Consider the following 22,175-nt stretch of genomic DNA (forward strand, 5'->3'; position numbering starts at 1 on the left):
ACATCTTTTCACACAGGGAGACCGCAGTACCCCCATCACCACCCAGAAAACGACTACGAGAATCGCAATCAACATGGCCAAAACAAGCAAGGAAAAGTCGCAGAAGACTTTAGAAAACTAAACCCCCAACCTAAAAGGAAAAGGTTGGGAAGATACGATGAGGAAACACATGGACTCGCTAGAAAATCTCTCCTCAGAAAGTCTCCTACATCTGGTGCCCCTGAAACCGATATTATTTTAACGATGTAAGTAAGTTATTTGCACTCAAATTGGATCAAATCAGTGACTTCGTTACCAACGGCTTTGGAAACACTGACCCACTATCAGTTGGTCAAGACTGCACAGATAACGCAGCAACTCCCATCGAAATGATGCATGCGCATTCAGAAGAAACTCAAAGCCCAACTGGATGGTGACCCAGATTCATCATCCCAACAAAGTACTTATTAAATTTAATAAAACTCTGACTTACGATGGCGACCTAATAGTTTATTTTTTCTCTGGCGATCGATTTCGGGTAAAACCCATCTTCGGGCCTAGCTGTATTTGTTTGTAAATAAGGTAGGTACATCTCGAAGATGAGTTTTACCCGAAATCGATCGCCAGCGAAAAATAAAATATTATCACGAACCCACGAGGTTGATGCCTACCTTTAAATTAAAAAAATCAGAGTTTTTGTTTCGAAAAAAAAAAGGGGACGGGAATGTGAATATTATATCGAAATATTTAGGTCAGGTACAGCTGGATAGAATAGAGATTTTATCAGATGTTTTCTTTCAGGAAAATGCGTTTGAAAACTCGCCGATATTGTAGGTAATTAGTTCAAGTGAGATTTTTTTTTTTACTATAATGGACTCAATTTCGGTGGTTATTTTGCTCTCACTAAACCGTAACAAAACTTGAAACAGTTTTTTTTCGCTCGGCGGCTAACACAAATAATCCCTTAACTTTTGATTACTCGTATAAAGAAATTTCCCCGAACCAAGAAAACCTGGCTTCCCCGCTTGATGCGTATGCGAATAATAATCGTACTTTTCTTCTCGCTCTTTATCCAGCGTACGAAATGAGTCAGCGGAAACGTACTTATTTCGCATAAATTTTTACCTTGACTGTAGAGAAATAAAATGTACTTAATCCCTTTGTAGCATTACTGATTTAAAATGAAAGTCAGAACAGCAAATTTTTGAAAAGTCACTGTATACTTTCTAATACTATCTTCTATCTCTAACGAAAATTCTAAAAAATTAAAACCTTTTAGAGAGCTACTGTTGCAATTAATTGCATTGTGTATGATGAATTTTCCTACACTAAATATCGCAGAAATGCGTGGCCCAAGATTTCTAAAAAGTGTCTCAAGATTTCTACGATATTTTCAAAGAATAAGAAAAGTTATCTGTTTCTAAAAAATCGATGTAAGATTCCTATAATTTTTGTAAGGCTTGCACTCCATCTGCAAAGATTCTAGGAATCTTTGTAAAAGATTTTCGAGGAAGATTAGAGAAAAACATGCCCCCTAAAAAAACTGTTTGATCTGTTGAAGTTGACAAGGTTTTCAAAAGACTCTGTCCTGAGGAGGAGATTACAATTGCAATTCACCGGAGAACTGCGTAGTTCGTATAGAGAGATTTCTGAAACCGTGTCTAAAGACATTTGTTTCTAAGTAATATGAAACCCAAGGATTTTTATATTGGCCGGCCCGTGTGGCGCAGTTCAGTTGAAGCTGGACTGTGGTGCTAGGGTCCCTGGTTCGAATCCGGGTTCGGGCATGGATATTTGTAAATGTATAGTGGGTTGGGTTGGTAGAGCAGCCTTGGCTGAAACCCCGCCCACTCAAAAATAAAGGCAAATAAATAAATAAATAAATAAATAAATAAAATTCATAGCCGGGAAGTTAGAAAATCCATAGGTAGATTTTTATCCACGTCATTTAAATAATGTCAGATAGGTACACATTTTAACTTTACATGCCATGAACTATCAACGTCAACGTGCGCCAATTCCTTATTGTCTTCGGGATGTGCCTAATTAAAGTAGAATTTTTATAATCATGAGCATTTATGAAACTCCCTTTCCTCGACCCTCCCTCGAGTGTTCTTTACGCCTCATTCGATGTTTCTTTACGCCTGTTTGGGGCCTTTTTAGCACCGTCCTCGAGTTTCGCTCGCGCGTTCTCTTCTCTTCTCGAAACTTCCAATGGCAATCATTACAATGGCGGGTGTCCTGGAAAACCATCTGGCCATAACAACAAAATTATTGAGCGACCGTTAATTCCGAAGACGCAATTTTTACTTACTAAGAATAAGACTATATGGACTATAATTGATTACTTATATACTTACCAAATACTCGACTATGAAATAAGGGGTTGTCGAATAAGCTATATATTCTGCGGTTTTGATCCCAGTTTCTTTTGATACAAAGGAAATTATTGAGACATGGATGTAATTACTTACACTTTTTTAATAAATATTTGTATTTTTCCCAAAAGAAACTTATTTGGCTTGATGGAATATTTATTTGTCAATATGCACGAAGGAATTAAGCCAAACTTTCCGCAATTCTGTTGTCCATTTACAACGACTTCCTGTTCCTACAAAATAACATGCACAAAATAAGAGGCACAATAAATCCCTGCATATTTCGATCTCACGCCCATTTAACAAGGAAACGCGCCATCTAATAGCGCAACTATCACGCAATGCCGCTGAAAGCACTCAACGAATTGGTTTATTGTATATCATCAGTCTTGATCACCGTTTGCGGTTGACATTTCCGGAAATGAATACTTCGGCGATTAGTTCTGGACACGAGCATTATATATTTTACATAATGTGACCCGGATATTGGTTCTCCTCGTGAGTCTAGCTGTGTAACGAGAGTATATTTTTCCTATTCATCTAGTTCAAATTAATCAATTGCCGATGCCGGATGGTAAAAGTCGATTCCGTTTCGAATTTCTAGTAGATACATACACGAAGCGTAATATCTGGTAATGGTACGAGTCTGTCGATATTTTATTTGTATCTAAACTACAATTAATCAAATAACACGTTAACGACCTCCTTGCGAGTTTATAAGTTTGTGGTGTCTGCCCGTCTGTCAGTCCGTCCGTCCGTTAGCACGATTACTCGTAAACGAATGGACCGATTACGATTAAATTTTGCAGGTGAATCTAATCTCGCGCCATTATAACTTTATCGCGCCATTAAAACGTTTCTTTTGGAAAATTATTGACGTTTAAAAGGAAATTTAGAATCACAAACTCTTAAAAAACTACTATGTAATAAATGCCGCCCGTTACTTAGGTCCCTAACGAAGTTCAATTCGATCCCCTTTAAAATAAAAAAAATTCAACTCCAACGCTCTCGTTATATAAGGTGGGGCACACAACAGACTTTCAGTTTTAGGTTGTGCCTACTATTCTTAGAAAAGCTTTAAAAAAAAGCTAAAGTTTGATAAAGCTTTCTAGCCTCTTTCCGAAAGCGTCCAGGCCCGTTTCTGTAGGAGACTTAGGTATAAGGTTTTCAATGTACGTCCAGGTCATGATACTACAACTTTTTGTAGTATCATGCGTCCAGGTCATTATGTGATCCTAGAAAATCTTGAAATAATACAGAAAACCTAAAAAACAATTAAAAGAGCTATGTGTCTGTTGGTACTCTTAAACACATAAGAGGTTTTGAACGCACTAGCCACTGGACGGCAATTTGAAGCTTTTTTTTTTATCGCTTTTGTAAACCTCGTGGTTCCAGATTTAAGTAAATTTTCATGTAATTTTAAAAATTGCAATGTACGCCAGATTTTTTGAAAAGCGCATAAATCATTATATAAACAATTATATTAAAATTGTTTGCGCTTTAAGGATTTCCCGGTTTACTATAATCCTTTTTCAAAGTTCTCTAGTGCCCTTAACGCGCAGCTTAATCATCTTCAAAACGCCATGTAAAGCTACAAAGGCTTTCAATTCGCTTTTCAGATATTTAAGATTTTTTATAGCACTATTCCAGTCCTCTGTAGATTTTCTATGGTATAGGAAAAATTGAAAAAGTTCCGAAAAGGACCTACATAGAAACCTCAGAGTACGAGTACATGGTGCATTTTAGAGCATTCAAAGTATTTTAAGGGTTTTCTAAGCCTTTAGCAAAGCGCTTCTATGAGCACTTTGAAGAACTCTGTACTCTGTAGTGTTATTCTAGAGAATTCTGTACTCTCTCCAATAGCGCTATGGAGCCCTTACAGCACATTTCTAGCAGAGTTCTAGAGCCTTTCCAGAGTTTAAGATGCTTTCTCAGCCCTACGAGAGACCGTTTTCTTTATAGTCTTATTGCAGCTATCTAGGCACTGTCTAAGGGTTTTTGGGTCATGTGTGCATTTTAGAATGGCAGCGTTTCAGTGCTTGTAGTACATACATATTGAAAAAATTCTGAAGAGAGGTTTAGGTTCTGGAAATCGAAAGAGAATTCTGGTAAACACCTTCTAGAATAATATACCGAGGTAGCAGCGTGATGATACATTTGAAAAACCGCCCCTTGTCGCTTAGCAACTATTTTCATCATAGCATGTCTATATAGGCATAATTACAATGTAATATCCGAAATTAAATTCTGTACCTTTGAAGTTGTTGATGTGTATACCTTGTGTTGTAGACCATCCTGTGGTTTTTATGTGTATGCATGTGAATGCCCTAACTTGGTAATAATTAACTGTTATACAATCACCCCCTCCCCCTCATAAATTTTACAATTTGTCTCATTCTTATTTAGTTCTGACAAGAACTTTTGGGTCATATAATTATTTTACCGTTTAGAAACTAACCCACTCTCTGCAGCAGGCTCATTTTGTCATTAAGTAAATTATCTCCACGTTCTCCCTTTCCACATGCTAAACATCATTAAACCAACCATAAACAGATGCTTTATGAGGGGTTATACCTAGCAAGTATTGCATTAGTGCCTAGCAGTTAACGTCCAGGAAAAGTAGGGGGTGTTTGTGTAGGAAACCACACGTGTACAACCATCTCCCTTCACATAATCAGTCCCAATTGCCTTAAGGGCGTGAATCACACACTATCGACTGGTAACTTGCCATTAACTATTCTTACAATAGCCACTTCCTAAGTAAATAAATGACGGAAGATAATGAGGAAGACGCCCAACGTGCGCGGCTCTTACCACGGCGTACTTTTTTGTATGTTACATATTTTACGAAGACGCTAAAAGCGGTATCTACTGTTTCAATTACGATGTAATGTTATTACAGCCCTTGGAAATCACTTAATGCGCATTAGTGTTTGTCATGCTTTCAACTCCTCGCGTTACAGATATATTGTTGACTTCCAAAGACTACGTTGAAACAGCCCATCCATTTTCTAATAGCGTCTTAATTTCCGCGTATATCCTATTTAAAATGGGGTTTCTCACAAGCTTCAACGTAAACAAATAGAGCTTAACGATTCTTTCTAATTGGAAATGTGGCACTTTGAAGCGGCGGGCGTAAACCTACTCTACTATAAACTTTAATAATCTCGCACTTGCAAGAGCCGAGCATATTCGATTCTTTGTGCAATCAGTGGATCTGATCGACTCCGCAATTAAGGAAAACTCGTCGAAAACTTAACTAATATGATTTAGAAGAAAAGCATCGCGCATAGGATCTCGATCATCGCAATCTGAAATGCATTCTAAATTACAATGCGATTCGGGCATGCTCAGCTAGTTTCTTTTCATATGCGGGGCGAGTTTCTTTTCCGTTAAGCTATAGTAAGAAGGTATTTTCCCGAAGATATGTAATTTTCTGTTGCATTTACCGCCAGATTGAATTTTGTTTTTTATTCCATTTTGTGTCTACCCTCCGAATTTGATTCCTCGGTGATGTTTCTCACAAAGGACCGTGTGTCATGCACTCGTTTAGAAACCTTTATGCGATTTTCCTTCTTTATAAACTCATTACACTGAAATACTGTACTGCGGCGGCCCCAACTAATAAGACGTACGAAAACCAGAAACGATGCCAGTTTCCGTTCTAATTACTTTCTAATTTAGAAAAGTAAACTAAATTTGCTAAACCTGAACAAACTTTAACCTTCTTGGATAGATTTCGAAGATCCGCTTTGGCTATACAGCCTTCCTAAAATTCTATTTGCTAGGGCTTACTATTTATCTCTAAAAGTAGGAGTTTTATACGTAATTTTATCATCGTAGATCCTTTTGTTTTAATACTACCGTAGTTTCAATCTGATTCGAGCGCTAAGAAACGCGCCAAAGCGAGGGCGAATTCGAGAAATCAGTAATATTTGCGGAAAGGGGAAGTAATAAAAGAGTAATTGCTTCACACAGCGAATAACAAACCTTGATCTTGATTCATATTGTCAGATTGTTTGACGACTGTTATTCTCCCAGGACTTTTTCCATTAAGCACGATAAAGGAGAAGTTTTCGGTTACACACGTTTTTGCATCAAGGAAATAAAGTGGCTTTTTCTCTTTGGTTAACTTGAATGTTCCTACACATCCTTTATGCGTCATTCATTTGCCGATATCGTGTTTCAATGGGAGATGAATTTCGTTGTAACCGTGTAACACAAAAAATGCTTTACGCGACCAGTAGTTTTAACAATCATTCTGAATACGATAGGATTTGAGCAAGTGTTTTTTTCTGTAACAGAAATGCACACAACCAGCCTACTAAACTGTATCACTATCGATTTCAGAGGCAATGTGCGCCATATTCAATTAACTTAACCTGTAGAGGTCGGTTTTGACCATTACTCGTAGAGCTTTATGATCTCTGTTTCAACGAATCAGTATTATGGTTCAATTATTGTAAGTTTCGTCAATAAAATACAACCTGTAGTTGCAATCTTATAAAAAGAAAAGTGCCCAACACGTTTGAAAAGCACTCGTCGTCTGAAATCGAGCCACTTATTGGACAATACACTATTTGTTATAACCCCTCGATGTAGTGCATCAAACATGTTTCCTCGTCCACCACTTCGCTACAATAATCTATTTGCTTCTTTTGCGAAATGAATATCAACCAATTGTTATCAAACATCTGATATGCTTTTAATGTAAAACATTTTGCGCTTGCTGCTGCTGTGTATCATGCCCATTTTATACTTTTTCCTACATGAATGTTGATAAACAGATTTTTCCTGCTAATATTCGACCTACATTAACAAATACAATGTTTATCAAAAAAGCATTACTTGCTCATTTTGATAAATCTTTGACGAGGGTTTCTCATATTGTCTTAAGCTTATTCCATAAAGGATCGCCTCCGACCGAGTAATATCGTATTTCTATATACAGTACAACCTCGTTAATCCGAATAGATACGGACCACCGACCTTTCGGATTATCAAATTTTCCGATTATCGCGAAACTAGTGAAAATAATAAATTTGGACACAAGCATTAAGAAATAAACTTTATTCTTTTCAACGTCTTCAGGGGTGTCATCGTTGTTACGAGGAACAAAATTATTTCGGACTAGCGTGTATTCGGATTATCGAGGTTGTACTGTACCACTAAGAATAGGATAAAAATTAAAATTTGATTGCTTGAAATTTCACCAATTTTTCTCTCATTTCCTCTCCATTACCCCAAATTAACGATTAATTTTCTTTTTTTACAAAGGAGTGCAACTTAAAAACCGGAACCTTTCATGAAAATGAAGCATTTATTTAAATAATAAATATTATCCATCGCTGGCAACTACTTTTCCGCATTTTTATGTCTATAATCAGATACCATCTCGAAAAAATGATATGTCGTTTGATACGATCCACGAATCTATCCAATTTTTGACTTTTTCGAAAGAACGGAAGCGTTGCCTAGGTAAACGGTGTGATTGACCGGAATTCTAAGAAGATGTTTCTATATGCGAGATGGTAGTAACTGGCTCCCAAACAGATGATTGTGGAATAGATTTTCATGAAAGTCTGTGAAGAGCCTCAGAATATTTTCATAAGATCATAGGTATACGTTTTATGCTACGAAGATATCTAGAAAGATTGTTATAAACGCCGCAATCATCTCGTATAGCACTTGATGTTGCTTTAAGCTTAGTAAAAGTTCTGAAAAGTGCAGTAAAGGGTTAATCACACTTGTTTGAGAAGACCCCATCAATATCCCCATCCTTTCATGTTAATTCATATTGGTTTCGGGACATATTTGTGTATGTAACATACTATGTTATCCATTTCTGTCACGAATACTGATTACATTGGCCTACTCATAGATGAGCATTCAAAAATAAGTTTCTTATATGAAGGAAATGCAAATTAAGATCGAGCAAACAAAAATTATTTTCCGTACAAAAGTAGGTTTAGATTGCTCAAATAGTCTTGAACTTCTAGAACTATACCCCACAAATGTGCACGACTATTCAAATTATTTTTCGAACGGGTTGCCGGAATCTGCACTTGATTTTAATTGCAATTAACTAAGTTACCGCAGGTAGTCGGACGTCATAAATCAAATTATTCGGTAGCATGTATTTGTGAAACTGGAGGGTATTTTGAATGACAATTACCTTAAGGCACCGCGAGGCGTACTTCCTGTAGAATTTCCAACCTTTTAAGGAATGAAAGGATGTTTTCGCGATAACCCATTGTTTACGCTACCAAAATTTTTACGCAACATTTTCTAACGAAAACAGTTCAAAATGAAAGCGCGAGGCTTCATTTAAACGGAGAAATATGCATCCGATTTTTTTTGTTTTAAGCACGCTCAAGCTTACAAAAAATATCTTGCACATGGACCCTTTTAGAAAATGTTATGCAAACGATACCTCAGTGAAACGGAATGGAAAATTATGCTTCAGCTTCTAAAAGTATCCCATTTGGGAATCCGTGCTTTCGCATTAAACTTTAGCATCTAACCTTAATGCCGCATGACTGTAAGCTTTAATTTTAAGCTGCAATTTTAGACTTTTTTTCGTGCCGAATAAAAAGTGTGTGGATTTTTTTACTGTTTGCCGGCGCTTCAATATTGTAATTAATTCTAGGAATATTCCGTGACCATATTCTTTAAATCTCTTAAATCGACTATTTTAGTATGCGTAGATACTTAATGCACGTTGAAACGCTAAAAGGATGTTTAGCGCGTGAATTTCAAATTAGGAACATTAAAGCTCAATTACAGCTTATTAGTTAGTACATTACAAGCTAAACGTTTAGTATTTTAACGATTTGGCCCAATTATCATAACAGACCCCACGGCTTCAATGAGTTTAATTAAGTTTATAAGAGAGAAAATAAAAAGTGGTATCTGCCAAATGTAAAAGGGGCGTTAGGTATTTTAAAAGGAAGTGTATGTACGATCACGCTCAGATTTATAATCTTGCGAAACGCAAATGATGATTAAATTTAGCAAACGCCCCTTGCGACATTCCCAGAGACTGTAGCAAAACATGTACAGTTGTAACGCTTTGGGACAATCCATTAGGATCCTGAAATTATTTCTTACCCAATCGTGTCGTGTTCATAGGTAAAACGTTTAATTTAGCAACTTTATTACGTTATCCCATGAAAACTTTTCCAATGACATTATTACATAATGTATCATAATATAATTTGAATCTCATAAATACCTATACAACTGACCACCATCACGATTTTATTTGATAAAAGATGAGTTCTCAAATGTGAGATAGTGTAACGTATTAATTACGTGAATTTACAATTAATTAGCAATTAATATACGAGCGCGAACTAGAGCGCGAACTTACGTGAATTTACAATTAAGTAGCAATGAATTTACGAGCGCGAACTATTTATCACTAAAATTTTATATTTCACTTTGGCATCGATGTTGGAACTGACTACTAAACGCGATACAATTCGCTTAATAGCAAACGGAAAGTCTCCAAAACATTTGCGGGAATTTCCGAGTACATCTCAAGTCGTATTTCGTTACGCTTTCGTTACTTATCACTGCCGGTGACTAATCTTTTACGGCTCTTCGATGGCTATCTGGACTTCTAGAATATTCGTTACAACAGAACGAGACATGAGGCCTTGGAATGTGAAATAATCTGAGTTGCATCAGTGTAAATCTTAGAAAAGTAGTAATATAATGCTGTGAGAGCAAAACATCGAACTCAAAATACCACCCCACAGACACCTACTGGCATGGTTGGATCCAACACAACGAAAAATCCTGACGCTGACTTTAAATACTCAACGTATAAAAAGTTTTGAAGGCCGCCATGAAATCCCGTAAATTCCAACGGAAATGCTACATAAGTTTTGAAACAAATCAGAAATACCATTCGGATACCACAAATTTAAAGGAAAAATCTGACATAAGAAATGAATGAAATTGAACCTGGAATTCAAATGGACACATAGGTAATTCAAAGACAACCTGAGATTAGAAACATTCATTATTAAACAAAAGAAACACAAGTACAAAGTCCTGTAATAAAAATTCTAAGGTTCACAGAACGGATATTCGGATACAGAAGGTTGAGCCTAGAAACACATAGGTACATTTTAGGTTTTGTTTTGTAATGACCTATGTGTAAAAACTACATCAATAAAATTTGATTGATTTAGTAAATCATCTTCCTCTCATGTCATTTGAAATTTCTTAAAATCATTCTAGAATTTTCTTTTCACTGATACTGTGTCGCTGAGACACTCTAGATGTAATCTCTGGATGTAGCAAAAATACTTCATGCAACCACTGTCACTTTCTTGTAGTTACTTTCAATTGATACCCCTTCTTTTTATATGTCAATTAAGATTGTTTTTTAGTACAATGTAAGCAGTACCAGCTGTTCGAATAGATGATATTTCACTGGCGATGTTGCGATAGCTTTCAACACGTCTTCTCGGAAGTATTGCAGCTGTGTTTCTCTATATTTCTTTGCAATATCAGATCGTCGCAATTTTAAAGACCTCCTTTACTAGATGCTCGTGCAAAATTAGGTATGGCGATAGTTAAGTAAATAGTTTACACAAACGATTAAAGGACATTAACGATTTTAGCTACGGCCTGATGATAACAAAAACTGTCATAATCGATAGCCTCAAGAACAAAAAATTTTTTTTGAGGAGTAACCCATGAGCTTTACTTTATTTTATACGTTATTAGAAAAAAAAACATACAAAACTTATGTCGATTATCAGGGAAGGTATACCTGAGTGCTATAGTTGGGATTATGTATGTATGTATAAGACATGTTTTTCAACCACTGCGTAAGTCATGTGCCAGTTAAACGAATTTTTATAATTCCACTTTATAAACTGCACGCTATCACAAAGGGGTAAAGATTCAAGGAAACTAGTTTATCATTAGTCAAAGCTATATGATCTATATATTGATGTGAAAGACAACGTAAAACCAAAAGGCTATAAGTCTTAAGACTAAGCAAAATTCAAATTAGTTTATTTTTCGTTTCAGATTGTCTTATCAAAGTAAATTTAATTTTTCATGGTAATGAAATTTAATTCTTCCTTTTATAAATTTAACTAAAGGATACGAAAATGCGCTTTCTTATTCTAATAAACTTACAAACAGAGCTTTCAGTATTTTTCCTGATTTGCATTGGGCGTTTCTGAAATATGGAAACGTAAAATTTGTAGAGAGAAAATCTTATTTTACATGTAGAAGTGAGCTCTCTCGCATTTTTATCATATTTACGAGTCTCAAGCAAAGATATCCATAAAATACGAATCCACCGATATAACTAAGCTCTCAATTATTCCTTAGTTAGAGCTCACAGTCGAAATATTTACGTTAATGTTCCTGCCGAGAATTTACACTTAAAAGGAGGGAAACTAAGGCGACATCGGGGATAATAAATTTTGTATAACTTGCAAATACACGTGCTCCCAATTTAGTTCGTAATTTGTAAAATTTCCGTTTTTCCCTTAATAAAAAATTTATTCCGTTGTACAAAAATTCGTCGAGTTTTGTTAGCCCATTATTTCGAATAGTTTAGCACATTGTTTGATGAAGTATTTAATGCGGTGGTTTTTCGCGTGTACGAATTCCTGTTCATATTCCATTCGCATAAAAATGAAATAAATGGTTAATGTTTTACCACAAATTGTAGTGCCTGATATAATTGATTTATTAGAATTTTTTGAGCACACTAAAAATTCAACGTGCTTCCAAGCTACTTACACCAAACAAATTATATGTTAGGGTTGTTAAGTTGAAGCAACGATGTAGAATCAAGAAATTACCCTATTCTATTTACATTTTTTGGTTTGTCTCCGCTTCATCTGCAGTCTTCTTCAATTAAAGAGGAAACCCTTCCATTTTCAGAATCAGTTTCAAACGTGAACTGCACCAAGAAAGGGATGTTAGATCATTTTAAGTGAAAGAATTTCGCATAATACCGAAAAATATCTAAAAGAGATTTGACACAGTGATGGATGTTGAATGTGAAAAATCAGATTTTTTAGCATAAAATACGCAATGCTTTCATCATTTCGTCAGTCATTTACGGACATAAATCTGTGAAAGAAAGATACATTTTTTGTATACGCGTTTAAGGTGGAAGCCTTTGAAGTTGAATAATTATAGTCGAAAAACCTTCACTGAGGCCTAACCGCGCGCAGAGAAGAATCTGAAAATTTTACGATAATAAGTAAAGGACTGTATTATTTAAGGGAACCTGTCCGCTACTAAAAGATTTAAGGCATATGGAAATGTTTCACTAATTACGACATTTTTCTATCCGTGCACCTTTCATTTTTATTAATTAAGAATTAAGAAGAAAATTAATTCAGCAAACATTTAAAAGGATAAAATTAGAATTGCAGAAATTTAAAAACTGTTAGATAAAACTTGGTTTTCTCTTGTTTGGTAACAGTGTCAGTTTCCATACTTAATTGCATTGTAATATAATAGACATGAATGTAGGTATAATTACCTTTCAAAAGTGCTAGTTATAATTGCTGCTAATCTAATATATAAAAATTAAATTAAATTAGATGATAATCACAAGAGTAGTTATGACACCGATAATTAGGGGCCAAATGTAGTTAAATCAACCGTTTGATATAAGTAGACACAGATTGCATTTTTGGAAGGGTTAAATCTTACCCCAATTACACAATTTGGTTAGGTATGCACCTTCTGTTGATGAGCTTTTCGTTCTTTAAGTACTTCAAATGGCATCACGGAACAAAAAACTAATTTTTCTACGACCCCTATAAAAACTACATCATTGACTTTTTACAGCCTGACCTTTTTAAGAAAAAATGTTTGCTTAATTAAAGAAGCCATTTCGTATGGAGTAGACTTAGGTCGAAATTGTACTCCGTTTAGAAAATTGAATTTGGCACTAGCGAAATTCAGTCTTTCAAATTGTAAAACTTTACGTCTCGAAATGGGAATGTCGATTAATGAGAAAATAATTTAATCGGCTAGCAAATAGTTAACTGGAGTTCATGCTAAGTTAATTAAGCGACGTACAGATATTCTTTTAGGGTTTGATTTAAATCGTCCATTTGATCGAGAGCGGATTGCTGATATTTGGCGACACATTTCAATTTGAGGCGTTTCATTTACGCGAAAAAAATTTATACTCGCATATGTCACATAAATAATTAAAATGCATTACGAAATTGTTAAATTTTGCGGATTATCTACGTTTTCATATTTAGTTAGGCAATAAATTCGCCCATCTGCTGAGTTTCGTCGTTTTTTTCATGATTTTATTTAGTACTTCTGACAGTAAGTTTCATTTTATGTTTCCCAATAAATCGTTTGAGTATTTAATCCCTAAAATGATTTATCGAATACAGTAATTCGGGAGGGATTACCTACTGTTTGACATAAAACTCGGTAGAGTTAAGATAGGATTACAGATAGAACTTCATTGGATCTTTCAGTTGTAGAATTAACTTAAAAATAACATTTAAAGAGAAGTAACACTTGTATTCTGAGAGCTGGACGTTCATATTATTTGGTACTGTGTAGAATATATTGGTTTCATTACTATATTCTGTGGTATAATTTGGTTTTGTACAAATTACTAAACCCTTAAATTATACGAATAATAAAAGTTACAAGAATAATGTTGAATTTTTTTGTTTCACATAAGATGGCTGACATAACGTAGGCACGAAAAAGAAAATTTCGTAACGATTTTTGGTAAAGAATTTATCTGGATGATTGCAGCCAAGAAACGCGCATTTAATGAATGGTACACAGTTATTTTTTGTGTACAGCTTGTGTTTTTCAATCACCCATGTCGCCTTCGAGTCTGTTTCACATCCATAATGGGCTATATTGAATTACATTAGTGAACTCGTCATAAGATAAACTCGTACTGTGGAAACAGCTGATCGTGCATTTTTTTTAAACGGTTAACCACCTTTAAGACCATATGGGATTGGTAGTAAGAAAGACACTAACCAATAAAAAATTACTCTGTAATTACAGAGGAAGGTAATTCAGTTTTGAAAATTAATAGATAATTTTATATGCTAGCCGATAGCAAAGAATAAGACAATTTATTTCTAATAAGAACTGGTGCTACCAAAACGTAGATTGTGAATGTGGATAAAAGCTGTTTACATCCTTTTGAATATAATACGGAAATCAATTATGCAATAATAATAATAATATTAATACCAAAATAATTTCATTTATTGATCAAACGTTTTGATCATCAGCAAAAATGGGAAAATTAACATTAATGAAATTTCCTTATCGTGAAAGTCCTTAGCTTTATTTTGTATTGCCATTAGTATACGAAAAAGTATATTTCAATAAATAATTTCAAGTTTCATGCAGTAGTATACATAAGAGTAATGATAAAGAAATGAATTGCCGTATGCCGTACTAAGAGTTTCTTTTTCGTAGAATTGCGGCCTAAGAGATACCAATGGAAAAATTGAGCCGTCGAAGAATTGAGAGCGAAGAATTGCGAACGAAGAACTCCTGGACAAAGGGTATTCCGGACACTGCTAGTGACGAGAGTAGTCGCTTCTTTGGGTGAGTACAAAATTATTGCAACTTAAATTTATTTATTTGCAATTAATAAAATTTGTAACCGTCTTGAAATGAATTGATTTGTAACAGTTAAAATATTATTTATCACTTTCAAATACACAATTTATGACTTCAACTTGGAAATTGAAACTGTCCTAAAATGCAATTCGACTGTTTTCAAGTGCTCGCGAGTCTTCGCGAACGGTCTAGAACACAACACGTAATATTTTCCGGAAAGATTGCGTTACATCCGCCTTCGTTCTTTATCGCCGATGACTAATCTTTCATGGTACCTCGATGTCCATCGAGATTTCTGAAATATTCGCTACATTATTTTAGTTAGCAGCGCTGTAAATTTAAACCAGCCTTAACGAAATATTAATAGGAAATATGCGTCAAATTTTGGTGAGGCATAACGTATTTTGGAAATGTTTTTTCAATTACTTGTACCAACAGAAATTAAAATTCAAGTTTGGTTGTTTCATTTCCAAACAGATATATTTATTGTAGTGTACCACCATAAATTATTATTAGCAAAAACCGCGAAAGCTACACTAAATATATATTCTTGAATTTAGGTTAACTGCGTTAACTTTAATCCGCGCACATAAAGCATGACGAGAAAAATTTATGCGAGTTTATGCACATATACAGTGCAATAAAAGTGTGATGCAATTTGCAAACAAAAGATGTTACGGTTATTACATATTCAGATACCTTCAGCGTTAAGGTGACATGGGTACTTTATAGGTTTATCTATATTTTACAAGGAAATAACAATACACAGCCGCTGGCAATTTTCCAGCGAGACCACTGCATGGTGGCTGACACTTTTAAAGTTTTTCACGAAGACGCTTACGCCGTCAAAGAAATTTAATTTTGTAATTTCCGCTTCTTACGAAATTTCCCTTCAAATCGCACGTAAATACTAATTGCATTACGCCGTCACTGTCGATTCGGACGGGACGAGAGAAAAAGGAGAATAGCATCTAATGTCATTTAAGAATAATTTTTGCGCGCCGAAATAAAGGCGAATAACGCTTAAAATTTTCAATACATTTCCTTTGTTAAACTGCAAAGATTAAAATTGCAGAAACCCAAAACGAAACGTAGTTTAAGTAATGATATTGAGTCAGACAGCATTTGTAAGTCTTAAAGTCAAAAGTTCATCCCGCCATTCGGAAAGGAATTGGAGAATAAAGTTAAAAAGTTATTAAATTTCTCTAAAGTTAGCGATTCTTCCTTGTACAAGTTTTATGTAATCTGGGGTAGTAGTTGATTTGCATTATAAAATAAAATGGGGAATATTTTAAACGTCGCATCGTTTTTTAATCAATTTTTGTTTTTCGCGGAGATGCCCTCAATTGATTTCATTATTTTTCTATTCTAGAAGTAATTACAAACGAACTTTTCGCGCGAGTTTAATGAACAACGCGGCACCATTCTAATTAAATCTTAGCCATCGCTCGGTTACATAAAACTTTTAGGGATTTAAATAGGTTTTATTTATCCCAACTAAACAAATTGTTTCGTTTATCTTTATCTGAAGGGGCATAAAATTAATGCAAATGCGGCTACCGTCACTTCTAATTAAATTGAAACGGAAATGGCGAAAGATATACGCCATACGGTAATAATTTCTAAACTTTTTATTGGTGCCTTTTCATAAGCGAGGGGTGCAGAGCTACGAGTGAAAAGTTTGCATATATCTACTATGAATTACCTATTTACGTCAACGGAATGTCGCTTATGTTTCGAAATTGCCCTTTTGTACTAAACGTTTCATTAAAATTGACATTTCATATAATGCTATGCCCGAAATAGACACTATTGCATTCTTATATTGTGGCAAACATTTTTTGTGCGTCATGTTGTAAAGGATTTCTTAAATATAGCTAATCAGAAAGGAAAAAAACAAAACATGAGATAAGATTTAAATTTGTAAGAACCCCGACCAGGCTGTCACAATCTCACCTACCATACATTTCAAGGTATAGTCGATTTATTCATCTTCCAATAAATTAGTTGAAGATATGTACAATAGAGGAACGGGCAGATGGACAGATTGGACTCGTAATAGCCATTCCGGTAGGAAACCTCTTACAAAAATGTCAGGGAAACGTATCCAATTTACTATTCGTAATTTCATATTTCAATAGAATTCTTCCCAAGAAGTGGTTTGACTGTTAACTGTACAAATAACGGTGGGGAATCTAAAACGATCCACCTCTAATTACTGAGACGAGATGTCCTCATTGCGGTGAAATCTACTGTCAATTTCGAGATCTTTTCTTTGGTGTGTTTTAAAAGATATGGTGCTAGTTAATATTTTAAAGTCGGTTTTGGAGGGGAAAATCCGAGGGAAAATCACTCCCGCTCAGTAGTGATGTTTTTAGTGGAATATGGTGATATTACACGTTCTTCTCCAGATGTTGAGGATGGATTGTTTTAGATGCGCGTAGAATCGTAGATTACAAGGAATAAATATAGAAAAAGGAAAGTATTAAATGGGGAAAATAGTGCATTAATCAGTTGCTTACTTTATTTTGGTAAAAAGAAAATGTCAAAAAACCCGGAAACCTAATATATTTTTTTAATGGTTCGCTAAAGTCTAATGGCATATATGTCGATCTGCATTTAATAAAGTACAAATTGGGGCCGAATTTGTGAAACAAACGAGAATTGGTTTGTTGTTACTTTTGATTCATGGACTGATTTTAGGGGGCAGCAAATTTGACCTAAAAATTTTTGTCATAGAAATAAAAAAATTTTGAAAAAAATCATTATTATGCAGGGTAAGTTTTTTTCCTGGTTTTTTTCCATAGTTAGGTTCCTGCAGGGGTTCCTGTTATTGGCTCGTCACATCCGTCTCACATTTTAGAGAACTAAATAGGGCATTTTCCCCGTTTTTTTAAGATTTGTGAGTAAAGTATGTGGCCTACAGTCGTCGTGCTTAAATTAAAGCTAATTACATTTGCTACAAGATCTTTTCCTATAAAATTATCACATCAGGTCTTTCGAAGCTGCAAACTTGGATATACACTACTGGGTAGTGGTGGTAACAACACATTAAAAAATCACAACTAAACCTTAGGGAGTTTGCAATTTTAGCGATTTCTTGTGGTCTTTCATGTATCTTATCACATAAAGGATACAGTCAATAAATAAACAAAGCTTTGCTCAAACAAACTTGCGACCCAAACGAACTGAAAACCCGACTTAGCTCGTTTCAATTTTGTAAATGTAAATGTGAGAGCGAAAGTAACCATACCACCTCAAAAATTGGGAAATAGTACAAACGACAAGCTCAATTAAATGCATGAATTTTTAATTCTTGAGCTTGTTCGTGGCAGGTTTTTAAAATTGATTTGGAGAAAATGATTTGCGCTCAAAAATTAAGAAAAACTTGGGGAAATTAATTACGGCAGAACTAATTGACGAAAACATTTTTAGGGATTCATTTTTATAGCCCTAGTGTCGCGGACGATTACATTTCTATCGCTTCGAAGATAATAGACTTCGACGCCGTGCAAGTTCTAATCAATAACCCCAAACCCGAATTAAATCTACAACATAAGAGAAATGCAAGATGTAGCAAGGTTCATTTAATTTAACCCGCGGGATCACGCAATTCTAAAGGGCGTGGTCGTTCGCTGCACAATTGCAACAAAGCCTGGAGTTCCCATAAGTAAGATAGAATGCCCGTGGGAAACAAACAGTATTGCAATCACATTCGCGATCGGTCTTTCTTTGTGTTTATGTTGAGAGGGCTGTAAACAATTCATTTAATAACTATAGATAATTATTCCAAAGGGAATCTTTCGTTTTTTAAACAAACAATTTTCATCGTATTTGCTAAGCCCGATTACTGCATAAAGCGGGGATGATGGTGGTTCGATTTCTGTTTAATGCATGCCCAGGCGTCGTCGTTGCTTTTTAAAAAATGAACCGATGTTCCAGAATTCAATTAAACATTTATGTATCACGTATCATCTCAAAAATTTATAGACAATGATCTTTATGTAGAAAAGTAAGGTGGAAGGCCTGGCTTTATAATGAATGCAGACTCGCGTCTCCCAGGTACTGTAACAAGATCCCGTAGGATACGGCATACTGAATATGATTGGATGCCACAGAAAACCTATTTTCTGCAAACAAACTTCAAAAGGGGGCTTTCTAAAAAACAATGAGCTTACAAATGAGAAAGCGTCTGTGTCGCATTTCGACATCTGCCGATATCTACTTTCGCTTGGGCTTGGGTGTGCGAAACTTGCGGCCCTTCTAAATATCTCAAACATTCGATTATAGAGATACACTGTGCAACAATAGTAACAAATGTGTGAAAAGAACAGTTTGTTTACGCCAATCTTTAAAGGTTGATCCCAAATCCTAGAACTCACGCGAGGATTTTGATTTTGAACTCGTTATTCGAGTAAAATGATGTTTATTAATTTATTATTGGCGAGACTTTCGTTTCGAAACTAACTACACTATACAGGGTGTTCCTAAATATGATGTAAATACGAAAGGAGCTAATTTTTTGGCTTACTTTTACAAATAATAGTTCATATAAACATAGGTCCGCAAACTCTTACGTTACTGATTTACAGGGTGTTAAATTTCAAGATTTTTTTCTTTATATCTCCTGAGTTCTTTGCCCAAACTTGAAATATATGTTAGGCTGAATGGCTTACATCGTTTGTCATGTCAATGTCTACAGTACGTGGTCTTTTCAGGGGTCATGTTCTACCTCTGAACTTTTTTCAGGCTAACGCTGGTAGATTGTAAAATAATAATTTAATTTTCTGATTTGTTTCGAAACTGTTCGGACTCTTGTAATTTTTTCGTATTATTATAAAGTAAAAGTTTAAATTGTAAAGTGTACGGTGCAATTATAACAACCTATAGATCAATAACGAAGTGTTTGCGGAACTATGTTACTTTTAAACATAAAATAAGTATTATACCCTTCCGCTTTCGCAAGTCTTATTCCAAAGAAAACCTTATCAAAGTTTTTTCCTAATTTGTCCTTTCTTTCTTGTCTAGGAATCTTCAAAACATTTTTGTTAACACCTTCGTAGAAACCTCCTTGGAAAGCCTTTTCGTAATTCTTTGTCCGCCATTTGCTTACAGTAATTTTTAATTAATTTTTTTTAATTGCTTCACTTCAGACAACTTGATGGGTAATAATTATACTTAATTAAGAGTTCGTATGTTGACATTTTGATCAGCATGCGATTTCCACTTTCCTTTATTCTTGAAGACAAAATTTTAGTTTCTTTTTACATAATAATTGAAAATCTGGAATCTACAACTTTGATTCGGTATAGAAATTTTCGGTATCTAAATTTGGACTTACATGTGGAAAATTAAAAATTAAGCTTCCTAACCAAATATGCGATATATGAACCTTATTCTGAATGAAATAATTTCTTTTACTTTTACAATATCATGGAAAACAAAGAATTGGATCGGACCCTTCAGGGATGTTTCTGATTTTTTTTCTTAAATTCGATCAAAAATCAAAATTGAAAATCTGTAATAATAATACTCCGAATTGTCCGAAATAGACTACCTAGAGAAAATTATTTATAATTATAAGTGGTGGTGTCGATTCCCTCGTTGATACTTAAGAAGATACCTACCACATATGAGTTATGGATCATGTAAAATTCCAATTTTATAATTATAAGATTTTCAACGCAACCAGCCTTTTAATCAAAAGCTTATAATTCTAATGGGACAATGTATCGAAAAAAAGTCCTTGGAAGATATGATGTATAAAATAAAAGTTAGTCGTTCAAAGTTGGAGAATACGGGTGCGCCCTTGAAGTTGACTTGCAGCGGAAGCTAGTTTTTCGGTTTTCCAAAATTCTACTGAATGTGCAACGTCGTATACCTATGATGAGGATGATTGTCGCGTTTTTTTTTTCATTTACACAAAATGATGCGTTGAGACCCCAAAATAGGATGTAGGTACCTTTATTTTTTTCTTTCAACCTTCAAAAAAGAATTCTTTAGTAGTGTAGTGAAAATTTACGTGTTGTCAACGTAAGGTAAAAGTCCTGTCTCTTGAATTTTTTTTATTGGTCCGTTTTGTAAACGGGTTGTGTTTTTATAAAAAAAAAGCCTTGGTAGTCCAATTTTTTTTCTTACAGGTTCATGTTATTTGATTTTTGTTACCATGATGTATCATAGAATCAATTCTTTTCTTCTTATTAATCAATTGTGTCAATTTGAGTCCCTATGTGAGATACAGGTCAAGCTTAATTTCCACTATTTGATTTTATACCTAAACTTCTTTTAATCGGGCTGTTCATTTCAATTCAAAATCTGAGTAGCTGATTTTATGGGAATTTACGGATTTTGCTAACTACCTACTAATTTGAGCTGTAGGTATAAATCAGGATTTTAACTTCAACATTTTGAAGCAAGTCAGCTGGAAGCGATATCTACGATTTTTCATAGAACTAGAATCTCAATATGTAATATAATAATGTAATACCTAAATGGACGAATCTTCCAAGGCAAATACTCGACGGCGAATACTAATAGAGTTAAATTTCGTGAAGACAATTTTCCGAAGCTGAATTTTATGCGGTTGCGAATTGATCCAGCGGATGGAATTCCTAAAAGGAAATTGTTTTGCTTGTAGTTTTTGGCTACCATAATTATTCATTCACACTCCATGCATTTTATATGCATTGTCGTGATACCTCCACTAATTTTCTTTAGCTTGTAGCCTGATCTTGTTTGAGAACTTCTTTTATATTTCAAATCGTAGTTGACTTCACTAAATTCAATCTCAACATTGTAATATCTCCAATAGTCTTACATAAACTAACATTTAATAAAACAGTCTAAAATGAATGTTTGAGTGCTAGCGGGCTTTCGATCGCTGCCGATAGGTTTATACTAACATTTTCGTTCGCCATCAGCAAACATTTGCATTTCAGCTGTCAACTATAAGGCTTGGATTAGGTAAAGCACATTATGCTTTATCACATTAAGGCGTCAAAAGAGGTTTATATTCCGTGTATATCCGAACGACGTCATAATTCAAAAAATTCGTGCCGAGAATAAAAATTCTAAAACATAGTATTTTAGGGCAAGGCAGGATGAAATATGTTGGGCGAATTAGAATGGCAATTTACATCAATGTAATCTAAGAGTAGATCTCTTTTCGACCTTATATCTCTTTCGTGTATCTAAAAATTG

The 22,175-nt window shown here is 34.7% G+C and overlaps 1 protein-coding gene across 3 annotated transcripts in view; it reads left to right on the forward strand.

Moving 5' to 3' along the window:
- LOC116167960 overlaps positions 1 to 22,175 on the forward strand; it is an 89,259-nt gene that overhangs the window by 37,730 nt on the left and 29,354 nt on the right. For all 3 annotated transcript variants that reach the window (XR_004144677.1, XR_004144678.1, XR_004144676.1), the window contains exon 5: positions 14,829 to 14,960. The gene's annotated coding sequence lies outside the window, so the exon portion shown is untranslated. The remainder of the gene's footprint in view (positions 1 to 14,828; positions 14,961 to 22,175) is intronic.

The sequence above is a fragment of the Photinus pyralis genome, unplaced genomic scaffold (genome assembly GCF_008802855.1).
Source record: "Photinus pyralis isolate 1611_PpyrPB1 unplaced genomic scaffold, Ppyr1.3 Ppyr1.4_LG4, whole genome shotgun sequence".
Classification (NCBI taxonomy): Eukaryota; Metazoa; Arthropoda; class Insecta; order Coleoptera; family Lampyridae; genus Photinus; species Photinus pyralis.